The sequence below is a fragment of the Asparagus officinalis genome, chromosome 8, assembly GCF_001876935.1.
Source record: "Asparagus officinalis chromosome 8, Aspof.V1, whole genome shotgun sequence".
Taxonomy (NCBI): Eukaryota; Viridiplantae; Streptophyta; class Magnoliopsida; order Asparagales; family Asparagaceae; genus Asparagus; species Asparagus officinalis.
The window spans coordinates 20,453,594-20,470,603 of NC_033801.1; positions in this window are offsets into that span (position 1 = coordinate 20,453,594).

The window sequence follows — 17,010 nt, forward strand, 5'->3', positions numbered from 1 at the left end:
GGTTACAAAAGATCCGGTCTTTTTTTAGATCCGGTTACAACGTAATCAAAGAAAAAGAAAAAGATTACAACTTTCCTTTCGAACGAATCACGAGCTCCTGTTTTGTGGTCGCTCGCTTGTGTGGGTTCTTTGCCGACGCTGGGGTTAATCCGTGGACCACCGCGCGATCTAGATCCGGTCGGATCTACACGATTTGACGGGTATTATTTCCGCGAAGGAAATAATAGCCGGGGGGATTAATTCACCAAGGAAATAATCGCCCTTAGTTCTCGGGATCAAAGGCCAAGCTTTGATCCGGAGTATGATCTCGTGTAGATCTCAGATCTGATCTCTCTCTCTCTCGAACTCCTGCCTTTTGTGACTTGGACGCTCGCCGAGAACCAGATCTGAATGTTCAAGTCCTCAAGTCTTCAAAACTTCAAGCTCAATTCTCAATTCGGCAGAGTTTCGGCTCTCAAAGTTCCCCCCTTTTACAAATGAACCAAGGGGGCCTATTTATAGGCTCTCAAAGTTCCCCCCTTTTACAAATGAACCAAGGGGGCCTATTTATAGGCTCTCTGAACTGTGCCCGAAACTCTGCCGAATTGAGAATTGAGCTTGGAGTTTTGAAGACTTGAGGACTTGAACATTCAGATCTGGTTCTCGGCGAGCGTCCACGTCACAAAAGGCAGGAGTTCGAGAGAGAGAGATCCGACCGGATCTAGATCGCGCGGTGGTCCACGGATTAACCCCGGCGTTGGCAAAGAACCCACACAAGCGAGCGACCACAAAACAGGAGCTCGTGATTCGTTCGAAAGGAAAGTTGTAATCTTTTTCTTTTTCTTTGATTTCATTGTAACCGGATCTAAAAAAGACCGGATCTTTTGTAACCAAAAAGCAATTACTTGAGATAACAATGAATTCAATGAAAGCAATTTTCCCTGCGAACAATCTGGCGATTATCTCAGTTGGAGCTTTGGAGGCGAAGGGATTCAAGGTGACTTTTGAAAACGCTGTAGCGAAGGTTACTAAGGGATCATTGGTGGTGATGAAGGGAGTCCGCAATCGGAATTTGTATTATTTGAAGGGAAGCACCGAGATTGGCCAGGTTGCTTCGGCTATTTTAGAAGCGGACATGAGCATACTTTGGCACTATAGATTGGGGCACACAGGTGAAAAGTCACTGCAGGCATTATGCAAGCAGGGGCTATTGAAGGGAGCCAAGAGTGGGAAGATTGAGTTCTGTGAGCACTGTGTTCTTGGCAAGAAGACAAAGGTGAAGTTCGGGACTGCCATTCATCAGACGAGGGGCATCCTGGACTACGTGCACACAGACGTTTGGGGTCCCACCAAGACTGCATCACTTGATGGTAGACATTGGTTCGTCACTTTTGTAGATGACTATTCTAGGCGTTGTTGGGTGTACACCATGACGAAGAAGAGTGAAGTCCTAGATTTGTTTGTGGAGTGGAAGAAGAGATTGGAACTGCAGACTGGGAGAAAGATCAAGACGTTGCGATCCGACAACGGTGGTGAGTATACTTCTGACCCCTTTCAGCAGCTATGTCGAGACGAGACTTGTACATATTCTGATATTGAAATCTGCATATGAAAGTTAGTGCACACAAAATATAAATTGTTATCATCAAAACATTATCATGGAGAAATGATATTCAACAATACTTACCGCCTGTGACAAATCTGGCCTCGTACATACCATCGCGTACATCAAGCTCCCAACCGCGCTCGCATATGGAGTCTTCGACATCAACTCACGATCTTCAACTGACTTCGGTGAGAGACCAGCTGAAAGCTTCAAATGGGCTCCCAATGGTACACTAACTGGCTTCGTATCCATGCTAACATGGAATCGCTGTAGAACTTTCTTCAAATAAGCCACCTGTGTCAAACAAATTCTGCCATTTTTCTTGTCTCTGCCGATCTCCATCCCTAAAATGCGCTTCGCCTCGCCCAATTCCTTCATCTCAAACTCATTTGAAAGCTGAACTTTCAACTCATCTATAGCCGACCTGGAAATAGAGGCAACCAACATGTCATCGACATAGAGCAACAAATAAATATACGCACCTCCTTTCAACTTGCGAAAATATACGCAAGGATCAAACTGGCTCCGAGTGTACGAATGACCAAGCATAAAACCATCGAATCGCCTATACCACTGTCGAGGAGACTGCTTCAAACCGTATAGCGATTTCTTCAGTTTGCAAACTAATTTTTCTTTCCCTGCAGCTCGGAATCCCAATGGCTGAGTCATATATATTTCTTCATCAAGATCACCATGAAGAAATGCCGTTTTCACATCCAACTGATCTAATTCCAAACCATACTGTGCCACCAAAGCTAGCAAAATCCGAATCGAAGAATGCTTCACCACCGGAGAGAAAACCTCATTATAGTCAATACCTTCCTCCTGTGCATAGCCCTTCGCAACCAACCTAGCCTTGAATCTCAACGGAGTGCCTTCAATGCCCTCCTTCTTCGTGTATACCCACTTGCAACCAATTGCTTTCCGCCCCTTTGGAAGCTCAACAAGCTCCCATGTATCGTTCTTATGAAGAGATTCCATCTCCTCCTGCATAGCCACCTGCCACGAATCAGCCTCCGAACTCTGCTCGGCCTCTCTGAATGTAGTAGGCACTAACTCATCGATACTCTCCACCGGAAGTGCATACGCAACTGTGTCGGCATACCGTGCTGGCATCTGTATGTTTCTCCTCTGTCTCCTAGCCGCAATAGAATCCTGAACCTGAGCCGTCGGTTCCTGATCCTGCACATTTGTACTCGTATCCTCCGTGTCATCGTCGTGCTCGCCTGGCGTCACCTCAGTCGGCACCTGCATGGATACTGTACCATCTGGACAATGTGGAGCTGCATCGATCTCCACCACCTGCGATATCTCCTCCGTCGGGTCGCTCTCCACCTGATGAGAGCTGGGAAGCTTCAAGATAGAAGCCTCATCAAATGTGACGTCCCTACTCAGAACAATCTTTTTATCAACTGGATCCCAAAGCTTGTATCCCTTGACACCACGCTTGAATCCTACAAATATGGCCTTCCTAGCTCGAGGTTCCAATTTATCAGTTCTAACATGATAATATGCAGGGCACCCGAATACCTTGAGCTGGTCATAGTCATGTGCTGGCTTTCCCGACCACATCTCCATAGGGGTTTTCCCCTCAATCGCAGATGAAGGCAGCCTATTAATGAGGTGGCTCGCATATGTAAGTGCCTCAGCCCAAAAGATCTTCTCCAAACCACTCTGCGACAATAAGCATCGGATCTTCTCCAGTAAAGACCGATTCAACCTCTCTGCCACCCCATTTTGCTGCGGTGTATGACTAACTGTGAAGTGTCTCTCTATGCCCTCGTCTCGACATAGCTGCTGAAAGGGGTCAGAAGTATACTCACCACCGTTGTCGGATCGCAACGTCTTGATCTTTCTCCCAGTCTGCAGTTCCAATCTCTTCTTCCACTCCACAAACAAATCTAGGACTTCACTCTTCTTCGTCATGGTGTACACCCAACAACGCCTAGAATAGTCATCTACAAAAGTGACGAACCAATGTCGACCACCAAGTGATGCAGTCTTGGTGGGACCCCAAACGTCTGTGTGCACGTAATCCAGGATGCCCCTCGTCTGATGAATGGCAGTCCCGAACTTCACCTTCGTCTTCTTGCCAAGAACACAGTGCTCACAGAACTCAATCTTCCCACTCTTGGCTCCCTTCAATAGCCCCTGCTTGCACAATGTCTGCAGTGACTTTTCACCTGTGTGCCCCAATCTATAGTGCCAAAGTCTGCTCATGTCCGCTTCTGAAATAGCCGAAGCAACCTGGCCAATCTCGGTGCTTCCCTTCAGATAATACAAATTCCGATTGCGGACTCCCCTCATCACCACCAATGATCCCTTAGTAACCTTCGCTACAGCGTTTTCGAAAGTCACCTTGAATCCCTTCGCCTCCAAAGCTCCAACTGAGATAAGATTTTTCTTCAGTTGAGGAACAAATCTCACCTCCTTCAACTCACGGACTACTCCATCGTGCATCCTAATCCGTACGGTACCTATCCCACAAACGCCACAGGATTGATCATTTCCCATGACAACAACGCCCCCGTCGACTTTCTCAAAAGATGCAAACCAGTCTCGCCTAGGGGTCACATGAAAGGTAGCGCCGGAATCAAGCATCCAATCTGATGCATCCACATGGTTCACCTCCGGAGTAATCAGTAGAGAAAAGCACGAATCATCGGAATCATCGCCTTTCGCAATGTTCACCTCATTGGCCTTCGGGCCCTTTTTCTTGCCATTCTCCTTCTCCTTGAGCTTCGGGCAGTCTCTCTTCCAATGTCCCTGCTCCTTGCAGAATGCACATTGGTTCTTTGTTAGTTGGTGACGGCCTCTAGACTTTGACCTCCCTCTGTTACCACCTTTCGGATATGGGCTTCTACCTCTTGTCGACAAGGCCTCTCCTGAAGTACTAGCGCGGGAAGTCTCCTTATCCTTCCTCCTCAAATCGTAGTTCGTCAAAGCGTTAGTCACTTCACTATAGCTGATAGAAGATCTCCCGTTCAACAAAGTGAGCACGAAGGTATCATACTCCTCATCCGGTAAGGAGCCCAACAAAATAATCGCCTTGTACTCATCCGATATCTTCTCATCAACATTCGCCAAGTCCGACAACTTAGTGTAGTTGTTCACATGAGCCGCTAGCGAGGTGCCTCTGGACATCTGAAATCTGAAGAGTCTTCGCAGCAAGTGCAACCTGTTCTCAACACTCTTTGTGAGATACTTGTTGTTGAGAATTTCCCACATCTTCATTGCAGACGTCACCCCAATCACATCATATTTCAGCTCCTGTTCCAAACATGACCTGATCACCCCACAAGCGTTCCTATTCATTTTCTCCCATATCGCCTCATCATATTTAGGTGGTCTCTCGTGGACCATGATGGTCTCTTCCAAATTCTGAGCATTGAGCGCATCCTGTACGTCGCTCATCCACAAACCAAAGTTGATTTTTCCGTCATACTTCACCACACTAATCTTAGTGTTCTGAAAACCAACTTGTATTGTACTCGCCATCGATTTGTTGCTTTCACCTTCTTCTCCCATTGCAAACTAACTCCAAATTGTAGAGAAAGAACAAATTTGATAGAAATTAGGAACCACCCAACTGAACCCTAGATCGGATTCCAAATAGATCTCCTATCCACACGAGGAAAGCGAAATCTCCAACGGCAACTTCCACCTTTATCACCAAACGAAGCCTTAGACGAGCCTCCAAATTGATCTACTCCTCCAACCAAACCCTAGATCTGGAATCTGGGCTCTGATACCACTTGTTGTGCGCAGCGGAAATTTCGGCAGCACTTCGACAGCATAACAAGAGAGTCAGATCGCAATAAGAATTCCCGTCTCACCAAGGAGACAAGAATCTGAAGCGGATATCTCAACAAAGTGAGATATCGGCTCTTCCTCTCATCAGTTCTAGGACTGACCTGTCGAGGGATCCTAAAAGCTATTACAAATCACCCAAATAGCAGTACAATCAATTTTTACGTGGTTCGGCAAATTGCCTACGTCCACGGGGCAAGATGGGGGGGGGAGATTTACTAATAGAGGGAGAGATACAACTAGGGTTTACAATCACTCACAATCTAAACCCTCACACAAACTCTCAGATCCCTCACAATATCTCTCACAAAAGACTGCACAAAACCCTAGAAGAAACTGCTCAAAAACCCCTAGTCGCTGCCTGCGCTTTTCTTCTGCAACCGCAAAATCAATGCTCGCTTCCTCAATGTGCAGCCACCAAAAATATTCCTTGCTCAGAACCCTAGTTAATTTTTCCGTGTGCTTTTATAAGCACAAGCACGAGTTATTTGGTCTCAGGTGGGCCTTCATGGGCCGGGTCGTGTTCGTGTCCTCATGCGGAGATGAAACCGCGTTTCCGTGTGGCTTCAATCACGTGGTAGACCCCCCCTAGCTGTAGAGGTCTAGCTGGAACTATTTTTGTCCATAAGGTTTTTGGATCAGCTGTTGTTTCTTGTTTGTCTCTTGCTGGAGTTGCTGCAGAAGCAAAACATGCATTTGAATGGGTGGGAACAATGGGTGTAGCCTTGTCAGTTTGTACGCTTCCTAGGGAGGTTCCATCAGATCATTTAGACCCACAAGCGATGGAGCTTGGTCTTGGAATTCATGAGGAGCCTGATGCAGCTAACACTAAAGTTCTGCCTATTGATATAGTGGTCTCTCATGTTCTCAGGCAAATACTGTCTACAGAAACTCAATATGTTCCAATCAACAGGAGAAGGAGGATTCAGAGGAAGAGTTGCTTCAATCCAAGTTATGCACCATTGTCTGCTTGCCATCGTATCTTCTTCCATTTTCCTTCGGAAAACTCACTCGTGCCTGGAACTTTAACCAAGGATGGGATGGATCTGATAATGGTCACTCAGTACTTTGACCTTGAGACAAGGTCCAATTTAAGGGGAGGGAATTGTCAGGAGCAGAAAGAACAAGAGCTGGAGTTGGCACAAGAGATGGCACAAGAGCTGAAGATGAGGAACCTGACATTTAGAGATATGGACTGATATGCAAATGGACACAGCAGAGAAAAGGGCTATTATGCAAGACTACGTAACTACAAGGGCTTGTAATAAGGTGTAGTTAATTCAGTTGCAATAATTAGTTTTTCTGTTCTTTCTTTAACTCTGTTTGTGCTGTGCACGTGCACAAAGAATTGTAACCTGTAGCAGTAGCTGAACTGTATAAAAGGGAGAGAGGATGTAATAGTGAAGGATCATGAATGTAATTGGATTCTCCTCTCATCCTCAATTCTGAGTTGTTCTTCTCTATCTCTCTCAATTCATCTCTTTTACTGTCTCAATTTTCTTTCATCTCTGCCTCAAGAACCTGTAGTTTTCAGCCATGGCTAGAAACAGCAACTTGAGGTTCAACCAAATCTCTTGATCCTCACAGGCGCGATGAGTCTTTCATTTATCACAATTATGGCTCTCCTATAATTCCTCTATTTCTTCTAGTTTTTGTTCTCCTTGCTATTGTCGCGGAAACACAAGAAGTGGAAGTTCTTAAAGGATTGGCGAACATGGCGAAGAGCAGCTCGGGAAACAAACAGGAAAACTGCAAGGGGGTTGGTCGGTCGACTGTGAGTCCGCTGTGGTTGATTAGAAATGTGCACGAGGTTCAGGAGGATTTCTGGATGTGAGGCGGTCGACTGCACAGACCCTGTAATGGATTTTGGTCTCGGGATGAGATTCAGTCGACCGCAAAGGTCGACCGTGAGGACCCTGTAGGCGTTTTTGCTTTCTGTCGTGAGGGTACGGTCGACCGTCGCGGTCGACCTCTTAGCGGTTCTAAGTTGGGTTACAGGTGTCGACCCAGTTCGTTTTTGAGTTGATATATAAGTCTAATCCTAATTATTTAGGGTTAAACAATGACGTTTTGAGCAGTCTTTGAGAGGGGTTTGTTATATCCAATTACGAGTGATTTGTGACAGATCTAGAGGTTTTATTTTAGGGTTTATTTGAGAGATTTATAACTATATTTATAACTATATTTGAGAGGTTTTATTTTAGAGATTTATAACAACGTAAAATTCGTTTGTCTTGTTGTGGTATTGTATTTGGCTTATTAGTTGTGATTTATCTCGGTCTTGTTTGTGTGGTTTCAAGCTTCCGCCGCGTACAACAAGTGGTATCAGAGCTTCAGATCTGGCTTGGGGCTTGTTCGAAGGATTCACTGAAGGGTTCCTATTTGAAGAGTTAGATCGACAACATGGGAGAAGCAAGCACATCAGGTTCGTCTCTTACGAAGATAATACAGAGTCTGAGCATCAATAATACGAAGATTAATATTCCAAAGTTCGACGACAAGATTAATTTTGGTTTGTGGAGGTATCAGGTGATGGACGCGTTGGATGCACAGAATTTGGAGGAGACTCTTGAGTTACAAGAGAAATCCGTTGATATGGAGGAATAAGGTTTGAAAGAAGATGAATAGTAGGGCTTGTGGAGTTATTCGGTCATGTTTAACGCCGGATCTTATTTATGACATGATGAACGAGATGTCAGCGAAGAGAATGTGGAAAACACTTAATGAAAAGTATCTTATGAAGAGCATTAAGAATCGGCTTCACTTGAAGAAGAGGTTTTACCAGTTCAAGATGAAGAGGGGAGTTTTTATTAGGGAGCATGTAAACAATTTTACGAATCTACTTTCAGATATGATAAATATGGACATCATGGCTGAGAATGAAGACAAGGCGATACTACTTTTGTGTTCGTTGCCCGAGAATGATTATGGAACGTTCGTTCTCACTATGATTAATGGAAGCACTACTGTTAGCTACAAGGAGGTGACCTCAGCGTTAGTGAATTATGAGCTGAGGAAGAGTGATGGTGAACCCTTCGAGAAGGTATCGGGAGATGCATTAGAAGTTCGAGGCCGTAGTCCAAACCATCGCCAAGTCAACCGCTCAAAATTGAAGAATAGAGGTGCATATAAGAGTGTTGATAGAAAATCAATATCGATATTGTAAAGAAGAAAGACATTAGAAGATTGACTGCCCAAAGTGAAAGGATAAAGCCGGGAAGAACAAGGGGAAAGTTGTACATGCTTCAGAAGTAAATGTTGCAAAAGGTGTTGGCGAACATTCAGATTCAGATACTTTAAGCTATTCGTGTCCTGCACTACCATCGGTTTGCTATACCGACTCTAGGAGTAGATGTTGGATTCGAGAGCCACATATCATATTTGCCCTAGGAGAGATTGGTTCTCTAACTTTGAGGAGCTGGAAAGAGGGGATGTCATGCTTATGAGAAATGATCATGTATGTCCTATTGGTGGTATTGGTTCAGTCCGGATCAGGATACATGATGGTGTGGTGAGAGAGTTGAAAGAAGTGAGGTTCGTGTCGTAGTTGACGAAGAACATTACCTTAGAGGTAGCTGATTATCGGGTGACCTTAGAGGATGCTACCGTGAAGGTCACGAAGGGTTCTATGGTGGTAATACGAGGAGTCAGGGAAAACTTTCTATACTACTTGAAGGACAAGACAGTTATAGGGGGGTCTGACAGCTTCTATCACTACAGAAGAGGACACTATCACCTTATGACACATGAGATTAGGACACACAGATGATAAGTTCCTGTAGTCATTGGCAAAATATGGGCTTTTGAAAGATGTTAAGACCTGCAAGATGGAGTTGTATGAGCATTGTGTACTTGGAAAGAAGACTAGAGTAAATTTTGACACCGCTATTCATAACATCCAAGGTATATTAGATTACATTCGCACAGATATTTGGGGCCCTTCCAAGAATACATCACTTTGTGGGACCAACTATTTTGTCAATTTTATTTATAACTATTCCAGGAGGAATTGGGTATACCCTATGAAGCATAAACATGAGGTCCTGGATATTTTTGTGGAGGGGAAGAAGAAAGTGGAGCTGCAGACATGTAGAAAGATGAAGACTCTATGTTCAAATAACGATGGAGAGTATAAAAGTGATTTGTTTCTGTAGTTTTGTCGGGATCACGGTATTAGGTAACACTTCACAGTTCGAGAGACACCATAACAGAACGGGATGATTGAGAGATTGAATTGTACCTTGCTGGAGAAGGTGTGATGTATGATGATGCGGAGTGGATTACCTAGATCCTTTTGGGCTGAGGTATTAGTTTATGCGAGCCATCCTATTAATAGGTTGTCGTACACTGCGATACAGGGGAAGACTCCTTTGGAGCGTTGGTCTGGTTCGGTAGCTAGTGACTATGAGTCGCTTCGGATATTTAGGTATCATGTTTATTATCATGTTAGTGATGGTAAATTGAATCCGAGGGCGAGGAAGGTAGTCTTTGTGGGATTTGGAGATGGAGTTAAAGGCTTCAAGTTATGGGATCCATAGACAAGAAGATAGTTATTAGTAGGGATGTCACATTTGATGAGACGTACATGATGAGGTCTCAAGTTCCTCGACAGGTGGAGGAAGACCAGATTCGAGAGATATCGCAGCAGGTGGAGGATGATGTGACTCCACCCACTCCAGATAGCATTGTATCAATTGAGGCTCCTACAGAGGTGACACTGGGAGGAGATGGGATGACAGCCGGACAGATAGAGGATACAGTGGATTGTGAGGCTCAGGAGCAAGGTCATGTTCAGGAGTCTATTGCAACGAATAGACCTAGAAGGGTGATTCGTCGGCCAGCTAGGTATAATGATGTCATGATCGCATATGCATTATCAGTGGAGGTCGTTGATGATATGGTTCCATCCACATTCAAGGAGGTAGAGTCTAGCTCCGATTCGATCAGGTGGAGGGAGACTATGGAGGAGAAGATGCGGTCTCTTCGGAAGAACGACACTTGGGAACTTGCAAATCTACCTAAGGGTAAAAAAGCTATTGGTTGCAAGTAGGTATATACAAAGAAGGAGGGATCTTCTATTAGGAACATTTCGGCCAGCTAGGTATAATGATGTCATGATCGCATATGCATTATCAGTGGAGGTCGTTGATGATATGGTTCCATCCACATTCAAGGAGGTAGAGTCTAGCTCCGATTCGATCAGGTGGAGGGAGACTATGGAGGAGAAGATGCGGTCTCTTCGGAAGAACGACACTTGGGAACTTGCAAATCTACCTAAGGGTAAAAAAGCTATTGGTTGCAAGTAGGTATATACAAAGAAGGAGGGATCTTCTATTAGGAACATTAGGTACAAAGCCAGATTAGTTACCAAGGGATATGCACAGCTTGAGGGTGTTAATTACAACGAGGTATTTTTACCCATTGTGAAGCATTCATCGATTCAGATTTTATTAGCATTAGTGACACAGCTGGATTTGGATTTAATCCAGATGGATGTTAAGACAACCTTTCTACACGGAGATTTAGATGAGGAAATCTACATAACATAACCCTTGGGATACAAAGCTGCATGAAAGAAATATTTGGTATGCAAGTTGAAGAAGTCTCTTTATGGATTGAAACAATCGTCGCGACAGTGGTATAAGAAATCCGACAGCTTCATGATTGAACATGGATACACGATGAGCCCATATGACTCATGTGTTTACATGCACAAGCTACAGGATGATGAGTACATATATTTGCTTTTATATGTTGATGATATGGTTATTGCTTCCAGGAATTCTTCGGCTATTCGAAAGTTAAAAGAGGAGCTGTCATCCGAGTTTGAGATGAAGGATCTTGGAGAAGCAAAGAAGATATTGTGCATGGAGATTGAGAGAGACATGATGAAGGGAAGATTGAAGCTTACACAGAGAAGTTATTTGCAGAAGATGTTGAAGAAATTCAGCTTTGATGGCAATGCAAAAGCAGTTAGCACTCCATTGGCTCCCCACTTTTAGCTTTCAGCTAATATATCACCTATTTTAGTTAAGGACAGAGATTACATGTCAAAGATTCCATATACCAATATAGTGGGTAGCTTGATGTATGTGATGCTGTGTATGAGGCCGTATTTATCACAGGCCGTAAGCATGGTATCAAGGTACATACACGACCCTGTGAATGGTCATTGGGAGGTCGTAAAGTGGATTCTGCGGTATGTTAAAGGCACTGTGGATGTTGGTCTGGTTTTTTAGAAGAGTGAGAAGAATGGGCAAGATTGTATTGGCTACGTGGATTTAGATAATACGAGAGATCTTGATAAGCGTCGGTATACTTCAGGATATGTGTATACATTGGCAGGAGCACCGGTATGTTGGAGATATACACTTCAGTCTACAGTGGCTCTCTCTACTATAGAGGCGGAGTATATGGCTGTGACTGAAGCTGTTAAGGATGCTTTGTGGTTGCGTGGACTGTTGGAGGACTTGGGGATTACACAGGAGACTCTTAGAGTATATTATAATAGCATGTCGGCTATTTATTTGGCAAAGAACCAGGTTTATCATGCACGCACGAAGCACATTGATGTCAGATTCTACTTTGTTCGGGACGTATTGAATGATAGAGACGTCATATTGGAGAAGGTCCACACGAAGGATAACCTTATGGATATGTTGACCAAAATTATTTCAGGTATAAAATTTGGTCATTATTTGAAGCTATTGAACATTCTTCAATGTTGAGGGCCTTTGGAGGCAATTTGGGTGAACTACGTTCGGCTTGATTCCTTGGGAAAGAGGATACGTAGGCAATCTTATTTGATGCAGCTGGTTGGATTTGTTGATTTTGATGGGGGCAGAGTGTTTGAGCTCTAGTTTGGGTTTCCGACTTATTGTGGATTGAGTTCGTTGAAGTGGGTTGTTTTCACTTCATCCTAGACGCAACAAGTAGGACATTTGGATGATTTGCTGTCGGCTCAGTTTTGAAAGTAATTTCACCGAGGTGGAGATTTGAAGGATTGGCGTACATGGCAAAGAACAACTTAGGAAACAGACAGGAAAACTACTAGGGAGTTAGCCGGTCAACCGTGAGTCCGCTGCGGTCGATCGGAAACGTGCACGAGGTTCAGGAGAATTTTTGGATGTGAGGCGGTCGACCGTCGTGGCCGACCGCACGGACCCTGTAATGGATTTTGGTCTCGGGATAAGATTCAGTCGACCGCAACGGTCGGCCGTGAGGACCCTGTAGGTGTTTTTGTTTTCTGTCGTGAGGGTGCGGTCGACCGTCGCGGTCGACCTCTTAGCGGTTCTAAGTTGGGTTACAGGTTTTGACCCGATTCGTTTTTGAGTTGATATATAAGTCTAATCCTAATTATTTAGGGTTAAGCAATGATGTTTTGAGCAGTCTTTGAGAAGGGATTATTACATCCAATTGTAGGATATTTATGAGAGATTTAGAGGATTTGTTTTAGGGTTTATTTGAGAGATTTGTAACTCTATTTGTATTCTTTTGATTTCTAATAGTAAGAAGTCCCCCCTCATTGCCCCGTGGACGTAGGCAACTTGTCAAACCACATAAAATTCATTTGTCTTGTTGTGGTATTGTGTTTGGCTTATTAGTTGTGATTTATCTCGGTCTTGTTCGTGTGGTTTCAAGCTTCTGCCGCACATAAAATTCATCGATGAATGTGCCTCCTTCAAATGTGGGATCTTTCCGCACTTGCAGGGAGAGGAGGGTTTGATGAAGACGAGGAGAAATATTCCTCGAAATTGGCTTCGTCGAACTCGTACTTGACATCTGAATCAACCGGGATCTTGATCTTCGGTTGCAGCACGACAGCCTTTGTGACGAGGTTGTTGGCTCCCATTGTGGTCGCCAGCGTGTTTTGGTGGAAAGTTGGTTCTTTCATTAACGGACCCATCACAACTTTAGTCGTTACAATGATTTCAACAAATGAAAATAAAAATTACAACTTTTAAAAACACACACAACGGACGTTTATCACCCGTTGTTTGCATGGGATCTTAGCCTATGCCGGGGTTTATCTGTGCACCACCGACTGATCAGGTCCAATATAAATATTTCATTGCCTCTTAAAGGAGACAAGAAACTGAAGTAACTATCTCGGTAAAATGAGATAATCACTCTTCTCGAGAATTACAGCTTGGTACAATCTCAAGGAAATGGATGAACGGATGCAGATCTCTCGAACTCTTCCCCTCTTTATGCTGAAGAACTCACCAAGATCACTTCCTCCTCTCTAAAATTCGTGGCTTCTCACTCTTCAATTCGATGGGGCTTCGCCGAGGCTTGAGAATTCCGGATCTGTGCAAATGAAGGTCCTAGGACTGTATTTATAGGCTTTAGAAGCTCTGTTTTTTTATAAGAATGAACAATTTGATCTTATCCTCAGTTGTAACCACTTAACCACGTCAAATATGACTCCAAATTAGTTGGAGAGGCTTTGGATCAGAATCGGGGCAGTTAACATCGAAGAAACAATGTGAAACAGCATTTTCAGGGATGGGATAGTCCTGGCAAGGTCGAGACAGTCCTGGTCAGGCCAAGACTATCCTCAAGACTATCCTAGCCAGACCGAGACTATCTCGGCCCTGGCCAAGACACAAATGTGTCTTGGCCTTGGTCGAGACGTCGTTTTTCCCCCTTTGACTGTTTTTGTCGTAACTTTCTGATCCTATTTCGGAACGACGTGATTTAAAGTGTGTTGGAAAGCTAGAGAAGAGATCTACATATATTTTAAAAAAATTTATTCATTGACTGGATATTTTTAATCTGTATTATTGCTTTTTTTTACCAGCATCAACTTGACTTTTTTTAGATTCTGAAAAAGAGTACTAAACCTTAAATTATAAGTTACATTTATATATCTTAATAAAAGAATATTAAATAATTACTCTTTTCTTTGCCAAGTTTTAAAATTTTAGCTTTTTATTTTGTATTATTTTAAACTTTTGAGAGTATTTTGTCTAATTTTTAATACTTTTTACTTTTTTGTAATACTCATGTAATTAACTGATACCACAGAGCTGTTTCATATATTTTATTAATCTTATTTAAATTATTGAGATATATATAGTTCATGGGGTATGAGGATATGATATAACTATGATTAAATATATTATAATTAAATTAAATATTTAAAATAGTACATGTTAATTTTGACTATGGAAAGCCTTTGCCGAACTCGTGCTTTTAAAGGGAGTATGATTTTTGTTTTCCTTAATTTTTGTTTTTTATAATTTTGAGAATGATTTTTGTCTCTTTAATTTGTTTAGTAGATTTTGTAAATATCACATCCATATTATGTACATTTGTAGATCTGCGCTATACCTGGGTTTGACCTTTGGGGTAAACATTATTTATCTCATTAATTTATTTGATTTTTACATATACGCCCTTCATTTTGTAGACATGTATAAATATAGCATTTAATAATTTTATTTAGATATATATTTCAATTTAAACTGTATCCTTATCTTCATACTATATATATCCAATAAGAATTCATCAATTTATCGACTTACTCTTACTTAATGGATTAATATTTGAATTCCAAGGGTATTTTTGTCTTTGTTTATTTGTTTGACTTGACCTGTTTTGTTATCTTTCATAAAAGAGAATGTTTCGACTATCCCACCTAGTCAAGCCAGAACAGAAAAAACAACAGAATGAATAGATATAAATAAAAAATCCTCAGCTAAGAGGAGTCATGGAAAGAACAGGTTCCAAATCACGATCGATTCCTTTTTCAAATCCCGCTGCAGCTGCACGGGCCCTTCCCGCATGCCATAAATGACCTACAAATAGGAATAATCCTAGAACAAAATGAGAAGTAGCTAACAAACTTCTAGGAGAGACATAATTGACTGCATTGATAAAAAAATTCGATCTGGTAAAGTAAAATCAGGAGTAAATGAATTATATTTATATTGTAGACACCAAACGAATCAATGGTTTATCAAAAAAATCTTAAGAATCAATATATATTTCTAAATCTGTTCATAAAAAAAGAACGAATCAATGGTTTATCAAAAAAATCTTAAGAATCAATATATATTTCTAAATCTGTTCATAAAAAAAGACCAAGAGACTTTGATTTCCGTTTCAACAACCATGATCATACGAGTCACGCATATGACTTCACATTGACATCGGTCAATGCATCGTCAATATTGCAATAGTAATATAGAAATATAATATTATACATATTACTATAAAAGAATAAAAAATGAAAAAATTCTATTTATATAATAGTTATGACTAATTATACAACAAATTTGATTGATTGATACGAGTTGATTTTCTGTTACGATAGATCGACTAAACAATAGCTAATCCAATAGCTGCTTCCGCGGCTGCAATATCTATAATAAAGATTAAGAAAATGTCTCCGTGTAATTGACGACTATCAAATATATTAGAAAACTTTACAAGATTAATATTAACTAAATTTAGTATAAGTTCAAGACACATAAGTGCTCTAACCATGTTTGGACTTGTGATCAATCCATAGATACCTATAGAAAATAAATAGACGTTAAAAAAGTACATGTTCGAACATCATTGACTAACTCCTCATCAATCTCGATTCATTTCAATATGAACAATAATTCAACGGATTTGATTGACTAGAATCGAGCAATTACGGAAAAAAGAGGGTATCCGTAGTAGATTAAACTAAAAACTTTCCCCTTTTTCATTTGATTTAAAATTTCTAACAATTTTATTAATTCTTATTAATTCTAAGTATTTGCTATTGACGAGCCATAGTAATTGCACCTATCAACGAAACTAAAAGAATTATAGAAATAAGTTCAAACGGAAGATAAAAATATGCTGATAAATGAATTCCAATTTGTTGAACGTTACTCATAAGGTCATGTTCTATAATCTGGTTTGATTTTGTAGTCCAAATAATTCTGTACCATGACATATCTGGGATAGTAGTAATTAGTAAAAAAAGAATACTTGTTCAAACCGGTGAAGTGACTCCATCTCCAACAGTCCAAAGATAGGAACCGTTAGAATATTCTGAACCGTTGATGAACATAACAGCAAATATTATTAAGACATTTATGGCTCCCACAAAAATAAGGAGCTGTGCGGCAGCTACAAAATAGGAGTTTGCTGGAATATAGAATAAGGATATAAGGCATATGATAATGTACAGAAAGTATAACAAATTTGCCCCAAGAATTTGGAAATGAACATATCCTATATCCTACATTAAAAAATGGAGCCTATACAGTTATCGAGTTCAAATTTGATTTAAAGCTCTACAATGTCCGGATTATTTGAATTAGATAAAGATTTGTAAATATTTTTTAGATCATTGGCTTATGTGTCTATAACGAATGAACCGACGCGTTATTATAATAATAATAATAAAAAAACTAAATAAAAACATTTTTTGCCGTTGAAAATCGAAAAGAGGGGACCACCTGCATATACGCGTGTTCTTTCATAACATCCGTTGCACTAAGTCCTGTCCGACCCCCACAACAGCCATCGGCGGAACAACTTTTCCCGCTCATTCTCACATCCTCTTCCTCCTCTCTCTCTACTCCACCAAAACCCTAACACCCCCTTACCGGATCCACCGCCGCAAA